General features: G+C 37.8%; 1 long non-coding RNA gene across 4 annotated transcripts in view; it reads left to right on the forward strand.

Moving 5' to 3' along the window:
* Nucleotides 1–19122, forward strand: part of LOC138154893 (uncharacterized) — a 311748-nt gene that overhangs the window by 50346 nt on the left and 242280 nt on the right. For all 4 annotated transcript variants that reach the window (XR_011166705.1, XR_011166703.1, XR_011166706.1 and 1 more), the window contains exon 2: nt 16545–16712. This is a non-coding gene — a long non-coding RNA (uncharacterized lncRNA). The remainder of the gene's footprint in view (nt 1–16544; nt 16713–19122) is intronic.

Below are 19122 nucleotides of genomic sequence, written 5' to 3' on the forward strand. Positions count from 1 at the left end.
TCTCTCTGTCTCTCTCTCTCTCTGTCTCTCTCTGTCTCTCTCTCTCTCTCTCTCTCTCTCTCTCTCTCTCTCTCTCTCTCTCTCTCTCTCTCTCTCTCTCTCTCTCTCTCTCTCTCTCTCTCTCTCTCTCTCTCTCTCTCTCTCTCTCTCTCTCTCTCTCTCTCTCTCTCTCTCTCTCTGTCTCTCTCTCTCTCTATTGGGTCCCTTTGGTTGCCTGGTGAAGCATACTTGTGACTGTTCTAGATGATGTTTTTAAATAAATAAAAATAAAATACATAGAATTGCAAAGAGAACCAATTATATCAGAATATTTATCAAGATGTTAAAACAACCACAACAAATATTGCTGACTCCAAGTTAAGGAACCTTGCTATAGAGATTGAAGAAGAAGAAAAAAAAGGGAACCTCTGAAAAAGGAAGATGTGAAAATTTTTCTATCATTTCAATAAATATTTAAAAGTAGCCCAATAATGACAAAAGTATAAGTTGGATTATACACAAAACACAAAGCTTGCATGTCATTTAGTATGTTAAACCACAAAACAGTTATGCAAAAGAAGGTGACTGGAACTGTGGCTTTACTCTTCAAGTCTCATATGTGGTAGGTCCAGCTAGATCCACAATTTTTGGCTAGTTTGTTTAGAAAAATAGAGTTATATGCCAATAATTCTGGATGACATGACTGACTCTGGAAAAGTTATTCTAAAGAAACCTAGACATATGGATGAATGCATTAAAGTATTGGAAACTGTGTAATATGTTGTTACAAGTTGTAAAAATTCAGCATGTACTGGATTTTTGAAGAGATATGCTCAAGTAGCTAGGAATATTTGCAAGAAGCTATTTAACTTCTGGTAAACAGCTGACAAATCCTTATACTAAAATAATGTCTCCTACCAAACATCTTCGAGATTTCAAGAATAAACTATACTAGAATAAGTATCATCACAGACAAGACTATCTTCCCCAATCACCCATATATAATGACCCCTTGCTCTTAATTTAAGAACAACAGTATTAATAGGTATTGCCATACCAAATACATGTCATGTTCAAATTAAGTAGAACGAAAATTTCTCAGAATATTGGGATCTAATGAGGAACTTCAATACCATATCTGAATAGGATCAAGTACATAACATACAGTTGCTTTGTCTACTAATGCAGGTGTCCCAAAGATGCTTTCAGTGAGCCTATAGAAGGTAAACCTACCTTCCATTATTTTGATGTAACTTATAATGTATCTACCTCAATATAAAATATATATGAATAACAGTAGGATAATGACTTGTCTCTGTACCATTTCTGTCAGAGAGTCATGAAATGTAAAATGAGAAAGATGAGAATTATAATGATGGATTACATTTAGGTAGCATGTAAAATATGTAAATATATCTATAACTACATAGTTACCAAATCTTTTCCTCACAACAACCCTACAAGGAAGTTAGTGCAATGATTATTATTTCCATTTTTCAGAAAAGGAACTGCAAACTTTGAGAGGTTAAGGGATTTATCTTTAAAAACAAAATATCTGACTCGTCCACTGATTTTAAAGTTTTCCTGATGTGTACTTAGAAGGCCCTAGCAAGTGTGTTCTACTTTTCAAGAATAAGACCAGGCTGTGCGGGTTCTGGTAAGTGCAGCAGAAGAGATTGGGCCCCCTGGGAAGCCCATGCATTTCTCACAAATAGATTTCACATCTAGACCATGTTTTGTGTTTGTTCTTTGTTTCCAAAGAGGACCATGACATCAGGGAGATGAAGACATGACTTGCAGTTGACTTTGATTTGAGTGAGGGAGGCTATGAAAGGTCACCAGCCTGACTTTCTCCTCCAGAGCCATCTGGGTCCAGCAGTAAGATATAGAACAGGATGGCTGGAGATGGCCCAGGATGCTATGGGAGACCCTGGTCCTTTTAGGCTAAGGCCTTTTCAAGTCCTCTCTGAGTGAGGTTACACCCATTCAGTGAATAGACTTCTTTAAGTAGTTACCCAAAGGATGACCCCTTTAATCTTTAACTTTGGGTTTACTGGCTGGATTTTTTTCCTCAAAGTCCAAGTCTCAGTTCACTCTAGAGTTTATAGATTGGACAATAGGTCCTTGACCTCCTAGCACAGAGTGAATGTAAACAGTAAATAATAACTGTTTCTCTTTTGGCCAGGACACTGAAGGTCTTCCCCTCCTAGTCAGACCATGCTTAGGGTCAAGCTGAAGGAGAAAAGAGAGAATGGTTAAATACAAAACTGAGTTTTCCTACTAATCAAGCCCTCAGTTCTATCATAAGCTTCAGGCTATGGTAGAGAGAGCCGCCAGGCTGTCTCCAATGACCCCATCAAGAAATGGCACCATTCCTGGACCTTAGCCCTCTTCTGAGACCCTCTGTTCCTTCAGGAACATTTGTCCAGCACCCTGGAGGGGCAAGCAGAAGATCACTTACTGGCTGCTAAGCACAAGGCCAGAGTAGACTGGGGAAGCAAAGGAAGTAAGCAAAAAGAGAGGGAAGTAAATTGGATGAAAGGAAGAATCTGAGGTGGTTTTTTTTTAAGTTTATTTAAAGCTTTTTTTATTTTGCTGATCTGCTTAGGCTTTCTCCATGACTATTTTTTTTTTTGTTTTCCAATCAATGAAATTTTGTTCAGTTGCCTGTACCCTGTGGTTTAACTCAGACCATCTCTTACCTTTTACAATGTAGAGAAAAGAGATCAGAAGCCCAAGGGAATGTGACCTCTGTGGAAAGCGCAAAGGAATTATTGATTACAAGTGGCTACTGGGCAAAGGGATCACTTCCTTGAGGACATTAGGGCCACAGGCCATGGTCTTCCTAGACAGGTAATATCAGAGCCAATGCATATCTTCCTGTCTCAATATGAGACTGCCAGGACTTTACACTGAAAAAGGAGTGGTGTAGATCATTAAAAAACAAAAGAAAGAAACAGAAGAAAAGTGCCCAGGAAACAAAGGGGTAAGCTATCCTGCTGAATATTTTCTAGGAGGAAATATCAGCTGAAATGTTGTGTCATTTGAAGATGGAATGTATGACCTGCTAATTGAAAGCTGCAGACTAGAAACATTTGATATCAATACAATTTACTTAACCAAATTACTGTTATTAGTGGGTAACAATGACAAAGAATTATCCAACATCCACACATTTAATTTCAGTGATTATTATTTACACATGATTTATTACCCCCAGTGCAAAGCACAGCTGTAAGGATCACAGAGATGACTCATGATTTGCTAATGCCAAAATTTTGTTTTGTTTTGTTTTGCCAAAATGATGGTTTTATTGAATCCCCAGGATGAGAGGCTGCTCCTGATGTGTAGCTAGTCCCAAATGCAATGGAGGAAATGCAGGAGTACTGAATTATAACTTTGTTTCTAATAAAGGGTTCAGCCTTGCCTTTGTTCTTCAACAAGAAGTTCTATCCACAAATCTTGAGAAGGATACAAATCTAATGCTTTCTTTAAGACTGTAGTTGGAAACTACAAAGAGGGTATGGTAACACCATGTTACTTTCAAATCACTTGAAACATGTTAATTATAGGGTTTCTATCATTTCTAGGAAGACTGCTTTTCAGGGCCTACTAAAAAAATGCACACAATCCATTCTTAAGCCTTTACAAAAAATTTGCATAATTGATATATTCACTGAGCATCAGAGCACAGAAGGTCACATTCTTCTCCTTCTCTGTAATTCTGTATTGAGCAACAGGAACATCACAAAAGTGCAGACCATAGCTGACTGGATGACCTGAGACACCAGTAGAAGTTGCATATGATGTAGGTTGCAACATACACTTAAAAAAACCTCTTTTAGTAGAGTGTAAATTATAAAAGAATTTTTAAAACTCCTAGTAAAATGTGAACTGCGTGTGTGTGTGACAGAGAAAGAGAGAGGGAGGGAGGGAAAGAGAGACAGAGACAGAGAGAGAAAGAGAGACCGAGACTGTTTTCTTTTTCTTTTCCAGTGCTGAGTACACTTGACAATTGCTTGTCCAGTTAGATCAGATTTCAGAAAGGGTGGGCCTAATGGGACAAGAACGGATTGGAGAATCATAAAGACTAAATCACAGAAGAGTAATTTGGTCACTCAAAAGGAAAACAATAACTTTTCTCCAACTGCTTAGTCCTTGTGAAAGGGTGGTAGGAGATAGAAACAAACACCTGAATGAAGGGGCAGTGTCAGGAAAGGCATTCAGAGAGCAAGCAATGGGAGCACATTTTCTGACTGTCTCCTGGAGCCCTCTAGGCTCATGACTTTCCATATAGAGATCAGTCTTTTACACTGAAAGCATCACTGCCAATAACCACAGTAAAAGCCATAGAGTTATTGAAAATCCTTCTAAAGTCTTTAATGAGTTTCATGATTAATCTTTGCCAGTTCATTGAATTCACAGGTCCTGAAAGATCCTTGTGAGTTCCCTTTTCTGTTCATTGATTGGCTTCCAAAGTTATTCTGCCCAGATTTAACTTAATTAACTAAGTAATTACTATATTCTAGTCATTGTGCTAGATATCAAGGAAAAAAGAACAAAACCTCATCCATGCCCTGAAGGAATTTACCTTCTAGTAGTATATACTATCATGCACAAGTATATAAATATGCGTACAAATCAGTTTGGAGTATGGGAAATCAGTAACAACAAGCAGGGCTCCAGAGAAGCAAGTATAGGAAGTGGCATGGGAGCTGAGCTTGGAAAGGAAATGAGGACTTCCAAAAAGTGGGACAAGAAGGAAGATCATTCCAGGTCTGGGAATGGAGACAGAAGATGGAATATAATGCTTGGAAAATGGCAACTAGGCCAGACTCACTGGAATGTAGAATTGATATATGCAATATGTGGATACGAAATCAGTCTAAAAATATAAGATGGGGGACAATTAGGAAAGTCTTTAAATGCCAAATAATTGCCTTTGTCATTCATTATGAGCATTATGTTTGGCTTGGGGGAGTTAACAGAGTGCTCAACCTAGAATCAGAAAGATCAGAGTTCAAATTTTGCCTTAGAAATTTATTGTGTGACCTCAAGCAGGTCACTTAAGCTCTGTGTGTCTCACTTTCCTCCTATGTGAAAGGAGGATAATAATACATGCCTCCTATGTAAAAGGAGGATAATAATACATAAGTACATACCTTGTAGTGTTCTTATGAGGATCAAATGAGATAATAATTATAAAGCATTTAGCAAAGTGCCTGGCACATAGTAAGAACTATATAAATTATTATTATTATTACCCAAGATGAAAAGGAATAGATAGGCTGAGTTCTATAGTAGTGGTGAGTGTCCAGAATGAGATCATAAAGCTATTAAGTAAGGCCCAATTCAGTCTATAGCTTTAATACCCTAATCATAGCTATCAGTGAGCTTTCAAACTTCATGACCAAACATATTCCATACACCTTAAAAAATAACCTATATGCTTCTTGTTCCTAGTTCTTTTTAAAAAACTTACCATACCTGGTTGTTTTTTTTATTTTGAAAATTATTTGCAAAAGATATCCTATTTTTTTTTTCAAACAAAACCATTTAAAATCAGACTCCACTTGAAGAACTCTCCATATTGAAATAATTTTTTAGGTGTCCCAACATATCATATCAAAATACTTTATCAATTTGGCAATCTCTACCATAACTGAATGCAGATACAATCTTTCCTGGTTCTAAAAATGAATGTATTTTGATGATAATATCACCTACTGTACAGGAGAGTGAACGGACAAACAGAATTGAGTTTTAATCCTAGAATTGCCAATGCTCATCTATGTGAATGCTTAAAAAAAATAAAAGATAAATATGATTTTTGTCCCTATCAATAAAATTAGAACATATCTGTCCTTACTAACTTCAAAGGAACAGTGTGAAAACTGATGAAATTATGTTTGTGAAAATTCATTTACCTCTTGTGAGGGGTATTTCTTTTTTTACTTTTTGGAGGGCAGTTGGGGTTAAGTGACTTGCCCAAAGTCACACAGCTAGTAAGTGTTTCAAGTGTCTGAGGCTGGATTTGAACTCAGGTCCTCCTGACTCCAGGGCTGGTGCTCTATTCACTGTGCTACCTAGCCACCCCAGGGGTATTTTGTTTTTTAATTGACACGAAATTGAATTTTCTAACATTCTCTGAGGGTGGAAGATCAGGTTTATGAAAAGTCAAATACATTGCTAATTAAAGAATTGTTTAAGAAAAAAAGAGAAAAGGCATGTAAATCAATTCCTTTATGACATCAATAACTTCCCAAAGCAAAATAGCCCTCTCTGGCCACTCTCTTCAACTGATGTTGTCTCCTTTTATTAGAATGCATGTTCCTCACTAATGCATTGTTGGTGGAGTTGTGAACTGACCCAACCATTCTGGAGAGCAATTTGAAACTATGCACAAAGGTTATAAAACTGTGGATACTCTTTGACCCAGCAATGCCACTTCTAGGTCTGTATCCCAAAGAGATCATAAGAAACAGGAAAAGGACCCACATGCACAAAAATATTTATGGAAGCTCTTTTTGTGATGTCTAAGAATTGGAAACTGAGGGTATGCCTATTAATTGGACCATGGCTGAGTAAGTTATGGTATAGGAATGTAATGGAATACTACTATAACATAAAAAGTGATGAGCAGTCAGACTTCAGTAAAACCTGGAAAGACTTACATGAACTGAGGCTGAGTGAAGTGATCAGAACCAGAAGAACATTTTACACAGTAACAGCAACATTGTGCGATGACTAACTTTGATAGACTTATCTCTGCTTAGCAATGCAAAGATTTAAGATAACTCCAAATGACTCATGATAAAAAATGCTATCCACATCCAGAAAAAGAACTATGAACTCTAAATGCAGTTTGAAGCATACTAGTTGCTCTCTCTCTTTTTTTCTTCTTTGTTGTGGTTTTTCCAATTGGTTCAAATTCCTTTTTTTTTTTTTTTTGCTTTTTGGAGGGCAATTGGGGTTAAGTAACTTGCCCAAGGTCACATGGCTAGTATTTTTTTGTGTGTGTATGTTAAGTGGCTGAGGCCAGATCCTAACTCAGGTCCTTTTGACTCTGGGGCTGGCACTCTATTCACTGAGCCACCTAGCTGCCCCAGTTCTAATTCTTCTTTACAACATGACTAATGTGAAAATATGTTTAATATAAATACACATGTAGAGCCTGTATCAGATTATTCTCCATCTTGGGGTAGGGGGAGGGGAGGGATGGGGAGAAAATTTGGAACTCACAATCTTATGGAAGTGAATTATAAAAACTAAAAATAAATAAAAAAAAGAATGCAAATTCCTTGAAGGCAAGTATATTTTGTATTTGCATATACAGCCCTAAGAATAGTGCTTGGAAACTAATGAGTGATTAATAAATGCATTTTAACTCATGCATTGATTCATTCATTCATTCATTTTCTCTGTTACTATACACTTAGACTAAGTCATAGAATTTTAGAATTGGAAGAGACTGCAGCATTTGTCAGATGACAAGATTCAGCAGTTCTCCCTTCCCGCTCCTCCCGCTCCCCGCTTCCCCCCCAAACCAAAGAAATGACTTGCCTGAAGTGACACAGGTAGTAAATGAAAGGACTAGAATTTGAACTCATGTCATCTGACTCCAAATTTAATGTTCCTTCTACTCTATCATGTTCCTCCATCCTTTTCACCACTAGAATTTTGGAGAGATATTCTGAGGTTGAGACAGTCAGAGATGACCATAGGCACAGGTAGTTCCAGAGAAAGGGGCTCTCTAAGTCATTCAGAGATATATCCTCTTATCTACTAACAGCTTTCTCCCATACCTCCTCTCTGTCTTCATTCATCATCCTTTCTATGTGAGGATAGTAGCAGTAGTCATTTTTTTTTAACAGAAAGTCTCCCTATACTTACCTTGTACTTCAGTTGCCTCCAACAATGGTCATGGTGGTCATGGTGATACAATAATTGGGAGAGGATGAAGAGAATAAAAAAAGGCCATAGATCTACAGGATCAAGAGTGAGAAAGATGTGAAAAGAAAGATGTGAAATGGTTGGTTTTGTGTCTCGACTAACAGGGAACTGGAAACAGGAAGTGGCTGAGTCTAGATTTCGTAGAAATTCATCTTTTTTAGGGCCAACTCTAAGGATTTTCCCATCCCAAGCTGATTAGTTACAAGACAATAATTGATGAAGCTAAAGGTCTGAAATGACTGAAGATTACATTTCCAGAGGGTTTCAGGTTTGGGCCATTTCTGGGTCTTTGGGGAATTGAACTCTCAGCCTCTCCTTGATGTCATTAAAGGGATAGACTAATCTGGCAATTTAATTAGCAAACTAATCTAAATTTTCTCTTTTCCACATTAACCAATACAAGTTCCTTCAATTCATATTTAAATATATGTACTTAAGGGCACCTAGGTAGCACAATGTATAACGTGCCAAGTCTGGATTCAGGAAGCCTCATCTTCATGAATTCACATCTGGCCTTAGACACTTAGTAACTGTGTGACCCCGGGCAATTCACTTAACCCCGTTTGTCTCAGTTTCCTCATATGTAAAATGAGCTGGAGAAAATATCAAACTACTCCAGTATCTTTTCCAAGAAAACCTCAAATGAGGTGACAGAGTTTGATGTGACTGAAACAACGGAACAATAACATATATGCATTCAAGATAAAATATGTTGCTATATTTATTCAAATGCCTACTTGTAGCAGCAAGCACCCCAAATGTCTTCAGGGTTGCTGCCACCACAGGTTCTTAGATCTGCTTTGTTAAAGGAAAGCAACTCAAAATGGGTTAACAAGCTTACTTTAATCAGTCAAATATGTATCGTTTACCTAGTTCAGGGGAAAAAGGTCAGCACCCCGAACTTCAGAATATACAGACAGAATTATCAAGACAGAAACAGATCAAGTAGACAGATTTCCAAACTGTCCAATCATTACATCCATACCAAATCAACATCTGGGTTTTTCAAAGCTAAGGGGGGACTCTCAACAACGGCTTCCCAGAATCCAGATCAAATCACAGAACACTTCTCAAAGTGAGCCCCCAAAACAAAGCCTCACATCAGGGCTTATATAGCCTTCTCCTGGCTCAGAGAATGTAACAACCTTATTGACCCACTGGCCGATCAAAAAGTATCTACTGAAAAACAAGCCTCCCACCCCAGGCTCCAGGTGCACTTTAGCCTAGGGGCAGGGAAGATCTTTAAAATTTACATTCCCATTACACTACTCAGACTTTAAAGGGTAAAACTTATGAAGAGAAAATGGACAAATCATAATGTTTTAACTTACTTATGTTTACATTTATTATCTTTTAGAAAATTTTTAGAGTTTGAGACTATCAAGCTTTCCTTAGTTATCTAATATCAAACAAACCAGAAATAACACCTCAATTTAATTTAAATTTATAGATTTTTTTTTGAGCAATTGGGGTTAAGTAACTTACTCAAGGTTACAGGGCCAGTATATTTCTGGGTATGGTGCTAAGTGTCTGTGCCTGGATTTGATCCCAGTTCATCCTGACTCTGGGGCCAGTGCTCTTACTCGCTGTGCTACCTGGCTGCCCCTAAATTTATAGATTAAACAGATAAATATATTTAAAAAAGAAATGTTGCTTTTCCTCTCATGAAACAAACTCTTCAATTAATCTGATATTAGAATGTAAACTCCTTGGTGAAGCCAAGATGGTGGAGTAGAAACACAAACTTGGTGCGGGTTCCCCTCCATTCACTTCCAATACATGTAAAAAAATGATTCTAAACAAACTTTAGAGCTACAGAACCCACAAAGAAACAAAGGCCCACAAGAAGGATCTATCGCACTAGGCTGGGAGCTGAGTGCAGCTCCACATGAGTCACATGGTTCCCAGCCCCAGGGTGGCCCCAACCAGTGGCACTCCAGAGCAGGCACCAGGAGACAGAATCACTAGCAGCTGGGCAGTTTCCAGAATTATCAACCCAGAAATGCTAAAAAGAAAGTAAAAGGTCAGTATGGACTTTGTGGGAATAGGGGGACCAGAGCAGGGTCCTGCCTGTGCCCCCGGGGTGAGAAGGTATGAAGGCCCGGTGGAGGCACAGCAGCTGTACAGCTACCACATGGCTGTCTCAGGACCTCCTGGCTTGCAGATTTCAGGGGCACAAAGAAGCCATTCAGAGGGTAATAAATCTTGCTTTAACCTGCTTGGATCTGGATCACAGTCTTGGATGGTCATCCTGAGGTATGTGACCAGTGAACCAGAACTTGTGGAGGCTGTAGAGATGGCATCCAACTAATAGCTCCAGCAACTGTGAAAACCCCAGTGATTTAGGATGAAGCTCTCTCCATTCTGGAAGCAGAGTTCTACTGTGGCAAAGTACTCAAAAGTCAAGTAATTGACTGGCAAGATGAACAAGCCCAGGAATCTTAATCAAACCATAGATTCCTTTTTTGGGGGACAAAAAGTATCAAGGCATGGAGTGGGAGGAAGATAGTGAAGTCAGAACTCCTGCAACAAAAGCATTCAAGAAAAAGATGTACTGATTATGGGCCATGGAGTAGCTCAAGAAGGATTTTGAAAATCAAGTAAGAGAAGTGGAGGAAAAATTGGGAAAAGAAATGAGAATGATGCAAGAAAATCATGAAAAGAGAATCAACAGCCTGCTAAAGAGACCCAAAAAATACATTGAACAAAATAACACCTTAAAATAGACTAACTCAAATGGCAAAAGAGGCCCAAAAAGCCAGTGAGGAGAAGGATGCCTTAAAAAGTTGAATTTGCCAGATGGATGGAAAAGGAATTTCAAAAACTTACTGAAGAGAATAACTCCATCAAAATAATATTGGAGCAACTGGAGGCTAATGACTTTATGAGAAATCAAGATACTATAAAACAGATCCAAACAAATGAAAAAATAGAAGGCAATGTGAAATATCTCATGGGAAACACCACTGACCTGGAAAATAGATCTAGGAGAGATAATTTAGAAATTATTGGACCACCTGAAATCCATGATCAAAAAAAGAGCCTAGACACCACCTTGCAAGAAATTATCAAGCAAAATTGAGCTGATATTCTAGAACCAGAGGGCAAAACAGAAATTGTAAGAATTCATTGATCACCTCTTGAAAAAGATCTCAAAAAGAAAACTCCTAGGAATATTATAGCCAAATTCCATAGTTCCCAGGTCAAGGAGAAAATACTGCAAGCAGTCAGGAAGAAACAATTTGAGTATTGTAGAAACACAATCAGGATAACACAAGACCTAGCAGCTTCTACGTTAAGGGATCACAGGGCTTGGAATATGATATTCTGGAGGTCAAAGGAGCTAGAATTAAAACCAAGAATCACCTACCCAGCAAAACTGAGTATAATGCTACAAGGAAAGAAATATGATTATGAAATGAAATAGAAGATTTTCAAGCATTCTTGATGAAAAAACCAGAGCTGAACAAAAAATTTGACATTCATACAAGAAGCAAGAGAAACATGAGAAGGTAAACAGAGAAAAGAAATCATAAGGAACTTATTAAGGTTGAATTAATTATATTCCTACATGGAAAAACAATAGTAGTAACTGGTGAGACTTTTCTCAGCATGAGGATAGTTGAAGGGAATATATGTATACATACATATATGTATGTATAGGAGGGTGTATGTGTATTTAAATATATATGTGAGTGTGGACATATATATGTTCATGTTTACATAGACAGAGGGCACAGGATGAGTTTAATACGAAGGGATGATATCTAAAAAAATAAAATTAAGAGGTGAGAGAGGAATTTATTGGGAGAAGGAATAAGAAGGATTAGGGTAAATTATCTCATATAAAAGAGGCAAGAGAAAACTGTCACAATGGAGGGGAAGAACAAGAAGGTGAAAGGGAATGAAACAACTGTATTCTCATTGAATTTGTCTTAAGGAAGGAATAACATACACACTCATTTGGGTATCTTACCCTACAGGAAAATAGGGGGTAGGGGATAGGAGGGGGGATGATAGAAGGGAGGGCAGATTGAGGGAGAGGGTAGTTAGCAGCAAACATTTTTGAAAAGGGATAGGATCAAAGGAGAAAATGGAATAAGTGGGGGTAGGATAGGATGGAGGGAAATGTAGTGGGTCATTCACAATATGACAACTATGGAAATGATTTGGGTAACTGCACATGTACAACCTATATTAATTGCTTGTCTTCCCAGTGGGGTCAGGTGAGGAGGGAGGGAGGTTAAAAATCTGGACCTCAAAGTTTTAAAAACAAATGTTTAAAAAAATTGTTTTTTTTAACATGCAACTGGGAAATAAGATGTACAAGCACTGGGGTATAGAGGTCTGTCTTGCCCTGCTATAAAGTTATGGAGGAGGATATAGGGAAGAATGAATTGGGGGAAGGGATATTCAGTGGGCTTGCTATTTGGGGGTGGGCATAGGGGAAAGATGGGGAGAAAAAATTTTAATTCAAAATCTTGTGGAAATGAATGTTGAGGAGTAAAAATAAATAAATAAATTTAAAAGTAGCATGTAAACTCCTTGAGAGAAGGGAATATTTTTGCCTTTGTATTCCTAGCACCTACCACCTAGTACCTGATGTACTGTAGGTGTTTAATAATCTTTTTTGGTATTGAATCTAACTTTTTGACTAATCTTGTGAAATGGATATCATAGCATTTTAAAGCTGTTAAAGATCTCATCCAATCTCCCCTTAGGGTTTTCATTTGTCTTCTGTAAAATCAAGGGGTTATATAAGGTTAATTATCTCTAATGTCCTTTCTAGGTTAGTATTTGATGAGACTCTATCTTAGAAAGGGAAAACTAAAGCATTAGCCTCCTATATTAGAGTATTCAGGTACATTATATGTTATGTTATGTTATGCTATGTTATCCTACTGCCTATTTTCAGATTGTAAACACATTGGGTCAGAATTATACATGCTGAATTATTTCTGTTTTTCTTAATTTTAATCTGGTATTTCCTAGTTGGTTTGCATATGTGTGTGTGTGTGTGGGGGGTGTTGTGGAGTTATTCTCTATTGATTGATTCTTTTTGTTTCTCTGTTAATTCTCTGTTTTAAGATACCATTATGGTCATGTGTCTTCACCACTGCTCTCCAAGTTCCTTGAGATCAGAAACCTCTTAAGATAGTATCTTACAACAAGGTTACAAATAGCCTTCAGAGATTCCAGAAATCAATGGAGTGCTTCATATTTCCTAGCATGTTGGCAAGTTGTGTGCTGTATTCAGAAGGATAAATTTTATTTCCAGAGGAGAACTCATCCTCAATCTGATACATGGACAGATGAATGTTAACAGGATGAAACTCACAGTTAGATGAATCACTTGGATGTACAACAAAAGTGCTTGGAAAACATGACTACAACAATGCAATTGATGAACAGGAAGTTGATCTCTAAATACTTGAAAAACCACTGAAACTTACTGGGAATGAATAGTGAAACCCTTCTTTCTCCTCACAGCAAGAGGTGGAGGGCTATTATTACTGAAGAAAGCATATTCTCCCTTCCCCCACAAAGTAACATTCTACTTGGAAGTGGTATGTGAAATGACTATAGATAGTATAATGGCAAAAGACATCAATGATCCTTTTTTTTTTAAAGAAAAGTACATGGAAGTGCAAGGATTTATGCATGCCTCTGTGGTCCTACAGGTTGTAGACACATACACAGGTATATGTTCTCATTCGTTGAACCTGTACTGGGGTCATTTTCTTCAACCCCATCCCATCAGATTTTGCATTCTCTCTTAGAGTTTTTGGGTTCTGAGTTTTTGCCTTATCTTTTCCAGAACCAATTCTCTATGTCACTTCCCAAACATCCATGCCTAACTATGTTAGTGTAACAATCTGTGGCAAGGGGTTGACTGATTCCAAAATAATAACCCTGGGATTTTCTTTTCAGTTTGGGAAGTGAGGAAACTAACACTCAAGCAGCCCTTGGTTGGGAGGTCTGAGTTTTTCATGTATGGCCTACTATCAGGAGTTTGAGGATTCTCAAGGATCATGAAGTGAGGAGAAGAGATAGATAGCAATCTATCCTTGACAACAACATTACGATGGCTATAGCCAGTGTCTGCCACATCTGAAGCTCTCCTCATTAAGACCATGAGAAATGACTTGACAGGTAGGGTTTTTACAGGGGGGACTTGCTTTACTAAAGTCTTGAGTCCTGAGAAATGCAAACCAACTGGGGGATGGCAGTGTGGTCCCTATCTCAACCCTGTTTTGCTTCTGAATAATTGTGGGTTTTTGACATTCTGTTAGTTAATACATTTACTGCATTTAATATTTCTCATAAACACATGGCCAATTCTGTCCTTGTATGGGTTGGTTCCCCTTTCTTTGGGGCATGATGGCATAATGGAGGCCACACAAGAGAAAGAAAAACCTTTTCTGAGTGTAGGGAGGAGCTCTACTCCTGTCCTGCTATCAAAAAGTTTTGATCATTTCAGAACTACACTTCTAACAGCAAAGTTACTATGAATATAGGTCATATTTTATGAATCTGCCCTATAGACAAGAACTAATATTACACTGGCATGATCAGAAGGAAAGTGTCTTCCTATCCAAGCCCTTTATGTAGTCTTCTTCCATTAGAAAATATTGATTCCTTGCGGGCAGAGGCTATCTTGCTTGACTGTTTTGGTCTCTCCAGAGTTTAGCACCCTGCCTGTAGCATAGTAAGCATTTAATAAATGCTCATTCATTCAAGACTATTGTGGGTATTAGGAAAAAAGCATGCTTAAGTAGAGTCTGTTGTCATTCCATTGTCGATGGATACTCTACTATCTTGAAAGTCATAGTTCTATTCTGCAAACTGATCTTGATTCAAACAAACAAACAAACAAGGAAACAAAAAACTACATCTTCAAAGATTATAGGAAAACCTTTTAGCATCAGCATTAGAGGGGATAAGAAATGAGACAATGCCCATGACAAATGTGGCACAAATTAATCAAGGATCCTGGATCGAGTCTGAATTTTCACATTTTTTATAATTGCATGACATAAAAAGTGAGAGAATGTAATGGTAGCCAAGGGGTTAATTTGGAAAAGCATCAGAAGCCTTTAGTCAGAAAAATACAGGATCTGAGAGTTTGGGCAGCAGCTGGCTCAGGCCCAAGGATGATACTCTATAGTTTTAGAAATAACCTTGGTAGCTGCAGCTTATCTTTAGGCCTGTCTAGTCTTATTATTTTTTGAAAGCTTTTTATCTCAAGAAATATAGGTACTGACAACAAGAATCCTTGTAGCAGAGATACTGAAGACTTGCTGGGCATCAACAAGAAAGGGGTTATCCCACAACAGTCTACAGGAATGCTAAATTAGAGGGCCTCTGGTCAGGATAATCTGATGATGAACTGAGGGGCCAAATATGCAGGACCAGTAAGATTAGAACCTGGATGATAAAGGAGTTTTTTCTCCAAAGCTTGGTCATGTGTAAGAATATGCCAGTGATATTGTAAAAGAGGGAAAGGGAGGAAACAACAGAAATAGAGAGCATCTTCAACCATTGTTTACATTACATTTAGTGAAAGGCTATGGAAGAATATCTCCTCTGAGTGTTATGCAAATGAGAAGAGGGAATTGCGTAATTTAAAGAAGGTGGAATGCTATTCTGCACTTAATATTTGTAAAGGATTTAGCCCAGTGCCTGGCACATAGAAGGGGCTTAATAGATGCCTATTCCCTTTCTCACTCCTTCTTCTGGGAGAAGGGTGATTTTGGGGACATTTTGTACTATAAATTTATTCACTGTAGCTGTGAGCCAGAGCTATGTATGCCAATAAAGCACTTAGATAAATCCAGGTCTCCTCTGTGTTATTCCTTACCCTTTGAAGTTACAATGGAGTGAAGATCTGGAGCAAAAAGCTAAGACATAGTACAGACAGCACAAATACCATAAGAATAGTACAAATAAAGTGTTGGAGAAATTCAAGGGAGGGAGAAAAAATTGTGTAGGATGTATGTAACCTGGGATTATTCTAGAATCACAGAATCTGAATTAGCATGGATTTTAGAGGTTATTTCACCCAATCCTCAGGCAACACATTAATCCCTTCTACAATATTCATACAAAGATCCAATTTGAGGGCTAACCCACAACTTCTCAAAGCAAGTTGTTCTATTCAGGGCCATTCTAATTATTAGGAAATATTTTCCTTCTATTGAGCTGAAATCTACCTCCTCAGAATTCCTATCCCTTGGTTCCAGTTATGTCCCAGGGCCCAATTGTTGTTTGGCAATTCACAATCAATCAATCCATCAACATTTATTCAGTATCTTCTGTATGCCAAACACTGTACTAGGTATTAGGGATACAAAGACATAAAACAGTCCATGTCATAGAGAAACTTATACTGTATAGGAGATGGCAACACCTACACATGTAAATATATATAGAAAAATTGAGGAAATGTTATTTCCTGCATTTAATTGCAGATGTGTGGCACTGTGGGTATGGAATGTGCACGGTCCATCCAAAGAGGACCAATGACAGCATGGATGATGTCTTGACTTGTGCATGAATTAGATTTAAGTGAGTCAGATACAAAAAGTCATTAGCCTCACTCTCTCTTCTAGACTCCTCAAAGTCCAGTGGCAAGACAAAAGTCAAGATGACTGATGATGGCCTGGGATGCAATGAGTGACCTTGGTATCTTCAGTGTCTGATAAAGCTCTAAGCACTGCTTCAGTGCCTGCTTCAGCCACCTTCATGGGCCTTGAAACAAATTGTTCTCATCTGGCCAGGTGTGTGTGTTTTTGTGTGTATCTGTATCTTCACATGCTTGGGGCAAACATCCCCCTAACTCCCTGACAGGTTTTAGACCTGTCTGTTGCCCTTAACCTGATTTAGCCCATCTGTTGAGATGGTTTTCTGGAGAATGGGTGCTGTGTATGTTACAGCCCTTTGGAGCCACAGGTGGGAGTTGCGTGATGATGGATACCAAAGGTGGAGCAGCCTTTGAAAGGACTCACAAACCCTTATACCAGAGGTGCTAGTCCTTCTTGAACACTTTCTACACCCCCAGAACCCAAGTAAAATAAGTCTAATCCTTTTTTGCCATAGCAATCTTTCAAATATTTGGGGAGCATTATTCTGTCCCTTCCAAATCTCCAGGCTAAACTTCCCCAGTTTTTTAGCCAGTCACGGTATGGCATGGTTTGAAGTCTCTTTACCAGCTTGGTCACCCTCTTTTAGATACATTTTAATTTGTCACCATCCCTCCAAAAATGTGATTTCACATTTGGAATACACTACTTCAGAAATGGTTTGGCCAGGGAAGAGCAGAGCAGGACTCATTCATACCACTTCATTTCTATTAAGGCAGAGTAAGGTGATTTTGGGGTTTATAAAAATTCACAATCATTTTCCAGCACAGAATGTTGACTTCCAAGTCAGTTATCCATCCATTGTATAATGACACTAGGCTCATTTTTTAAAAAAAATTGCCATATCATACTTGTATTGAGTTTATTGTCCACTTAAATCTATAGGCCCTTTTCAAATAAATCACTTTTTAATCATAGCTCCCTTGTCTTATACCTGTGCCAATGAACTTTTGAACTCACGTTCAAGAATCCATATTTATCTCAATAAATTTCACTTTAAACTCAGCCTACCCTTCTAGCCCATCAATATATATGTAGGATCTAGTTACATAATTCAATATATTAACTAGCTCTTCAAGCTTCATTACATCTACACATATGATGAATATGCCATATGTATATATCTATTTCCAAATCATTGAAAAAGGATGACTTGAATAGCAACAAAGACAGAGCCCTATGACATTCCATATATGCTTCCCATGATAGTCATCAATTCATTAATCACTACTCTTTCTTTGAGTCCGGTTGGTGAACCAATTCCAAACCCAGTCAACCCACCTATCATATATTCTACATATATCTATCTTGTTCAAAACAATAGTATGAAAGACTGTAAAATTCCTTCATGAAATAAAGTAGTATACAGTTTCTAGCATATTGCTCTTATCCACTAGTCTAGTAACTGTGTCAAAATCAATCAATCCATTAACATTCATACAGTATCTTGACCAGCAGAGCAGCACTCACTCAGATTACTTCATTTCTCTTAAGGCAGAGTAAGTGTACCAAACACTGTACTACGTATTAGGGTTACAAAGACATAAAACAGTCCATGTCATAGAGAAACTTATATTGTATAGGATATGGCATCATCTACACATATAAATATATATAGAAAAATTGGGGAAATGTATTTCCTTCCTTTAATTGGAGATGTGAGGCACTGTGAGTATGGAATGTACATGGTAGAGGTTTCAGTTGGTTTTGCATGAGATTTTTCCTCATTTCATGAGAAGGCTCTTTGGGTATATGTTTATAAAAGGGTATATGTTAAAATTACTAATATGTGTAAAAACAAAACTAAAACACTCCCCAGGAATGATCAAGATTCAAATTATTAGTCATCTAGTAAAAAAGAATATTAGTGTTCTTTGTAGTTCAAATTGAGAATGTATTAACAATTTCCTAAAATGCTGAGAGCCAAAGCACTTGCCAGTTGCCTAAGTGAATTGGATCTTAATTTGTGTTGGTATATAGTTTAAGTGAAGTTTGGTGATTCTGCTTAAAATTTGCTCATCTCTGAAACATTGAGGATACTTTAAAATCAGAAGAAAAAAATAGGTGTAGTTCTGAGACAATGCAGGCAGTAGGCTTACCTGTACTTTCTCCTGGTCAGACCAGGAATATATGTATAAAATTGTTTTTAAAAAGCTAAGGACTACATGAACACAATGGAGAGCAAACACTGCCTTACTGAGGCAGCCATGATACTTCAAGAACTATAGACATTTTCAGATAAGTAACAGCTAAAGGAATTGTAGGAATTTATCCTGGGCTTGAGGAAACTTAAGGGTGGGTGTAGTAATAATTGTCCTCCAGCTTTTGAAACTCCATTATAAGGGAAAGAGATGAAACTTCTGCCAACAGAAGACACAGTTAAAAGCAGTAGATAGAAACAGAGGCAAGTTTAGGTTTACTGTAAAAGGAAAAAAATGTCCTAATAGTTATGGTTGTCCCAAAATGGAATGAAGAAGAGAGGAGGAAGTGAATTCTCCAACAATGGGGACCTTAAATGGAGACTTGATGATGCCATGTCAGTGAATTT

Source organism: Petaurus breviceps, unplaced genomic scaffold, assembly GCF_028583685.1.
Source record: "Petaurus breviceps papuanus isolate PSGF00001 unplaced genomic scaffold, PetGlider_PUasm1.0 91133, whole genome shotgun sequence".
Taxonomy (NCBI): domain Eukaryota; kingdom Metazoa; phylum Chordata; class Mammalia; order Diprotodontia; family Petauridae; genus Petaurus; species Petaurus breviceps.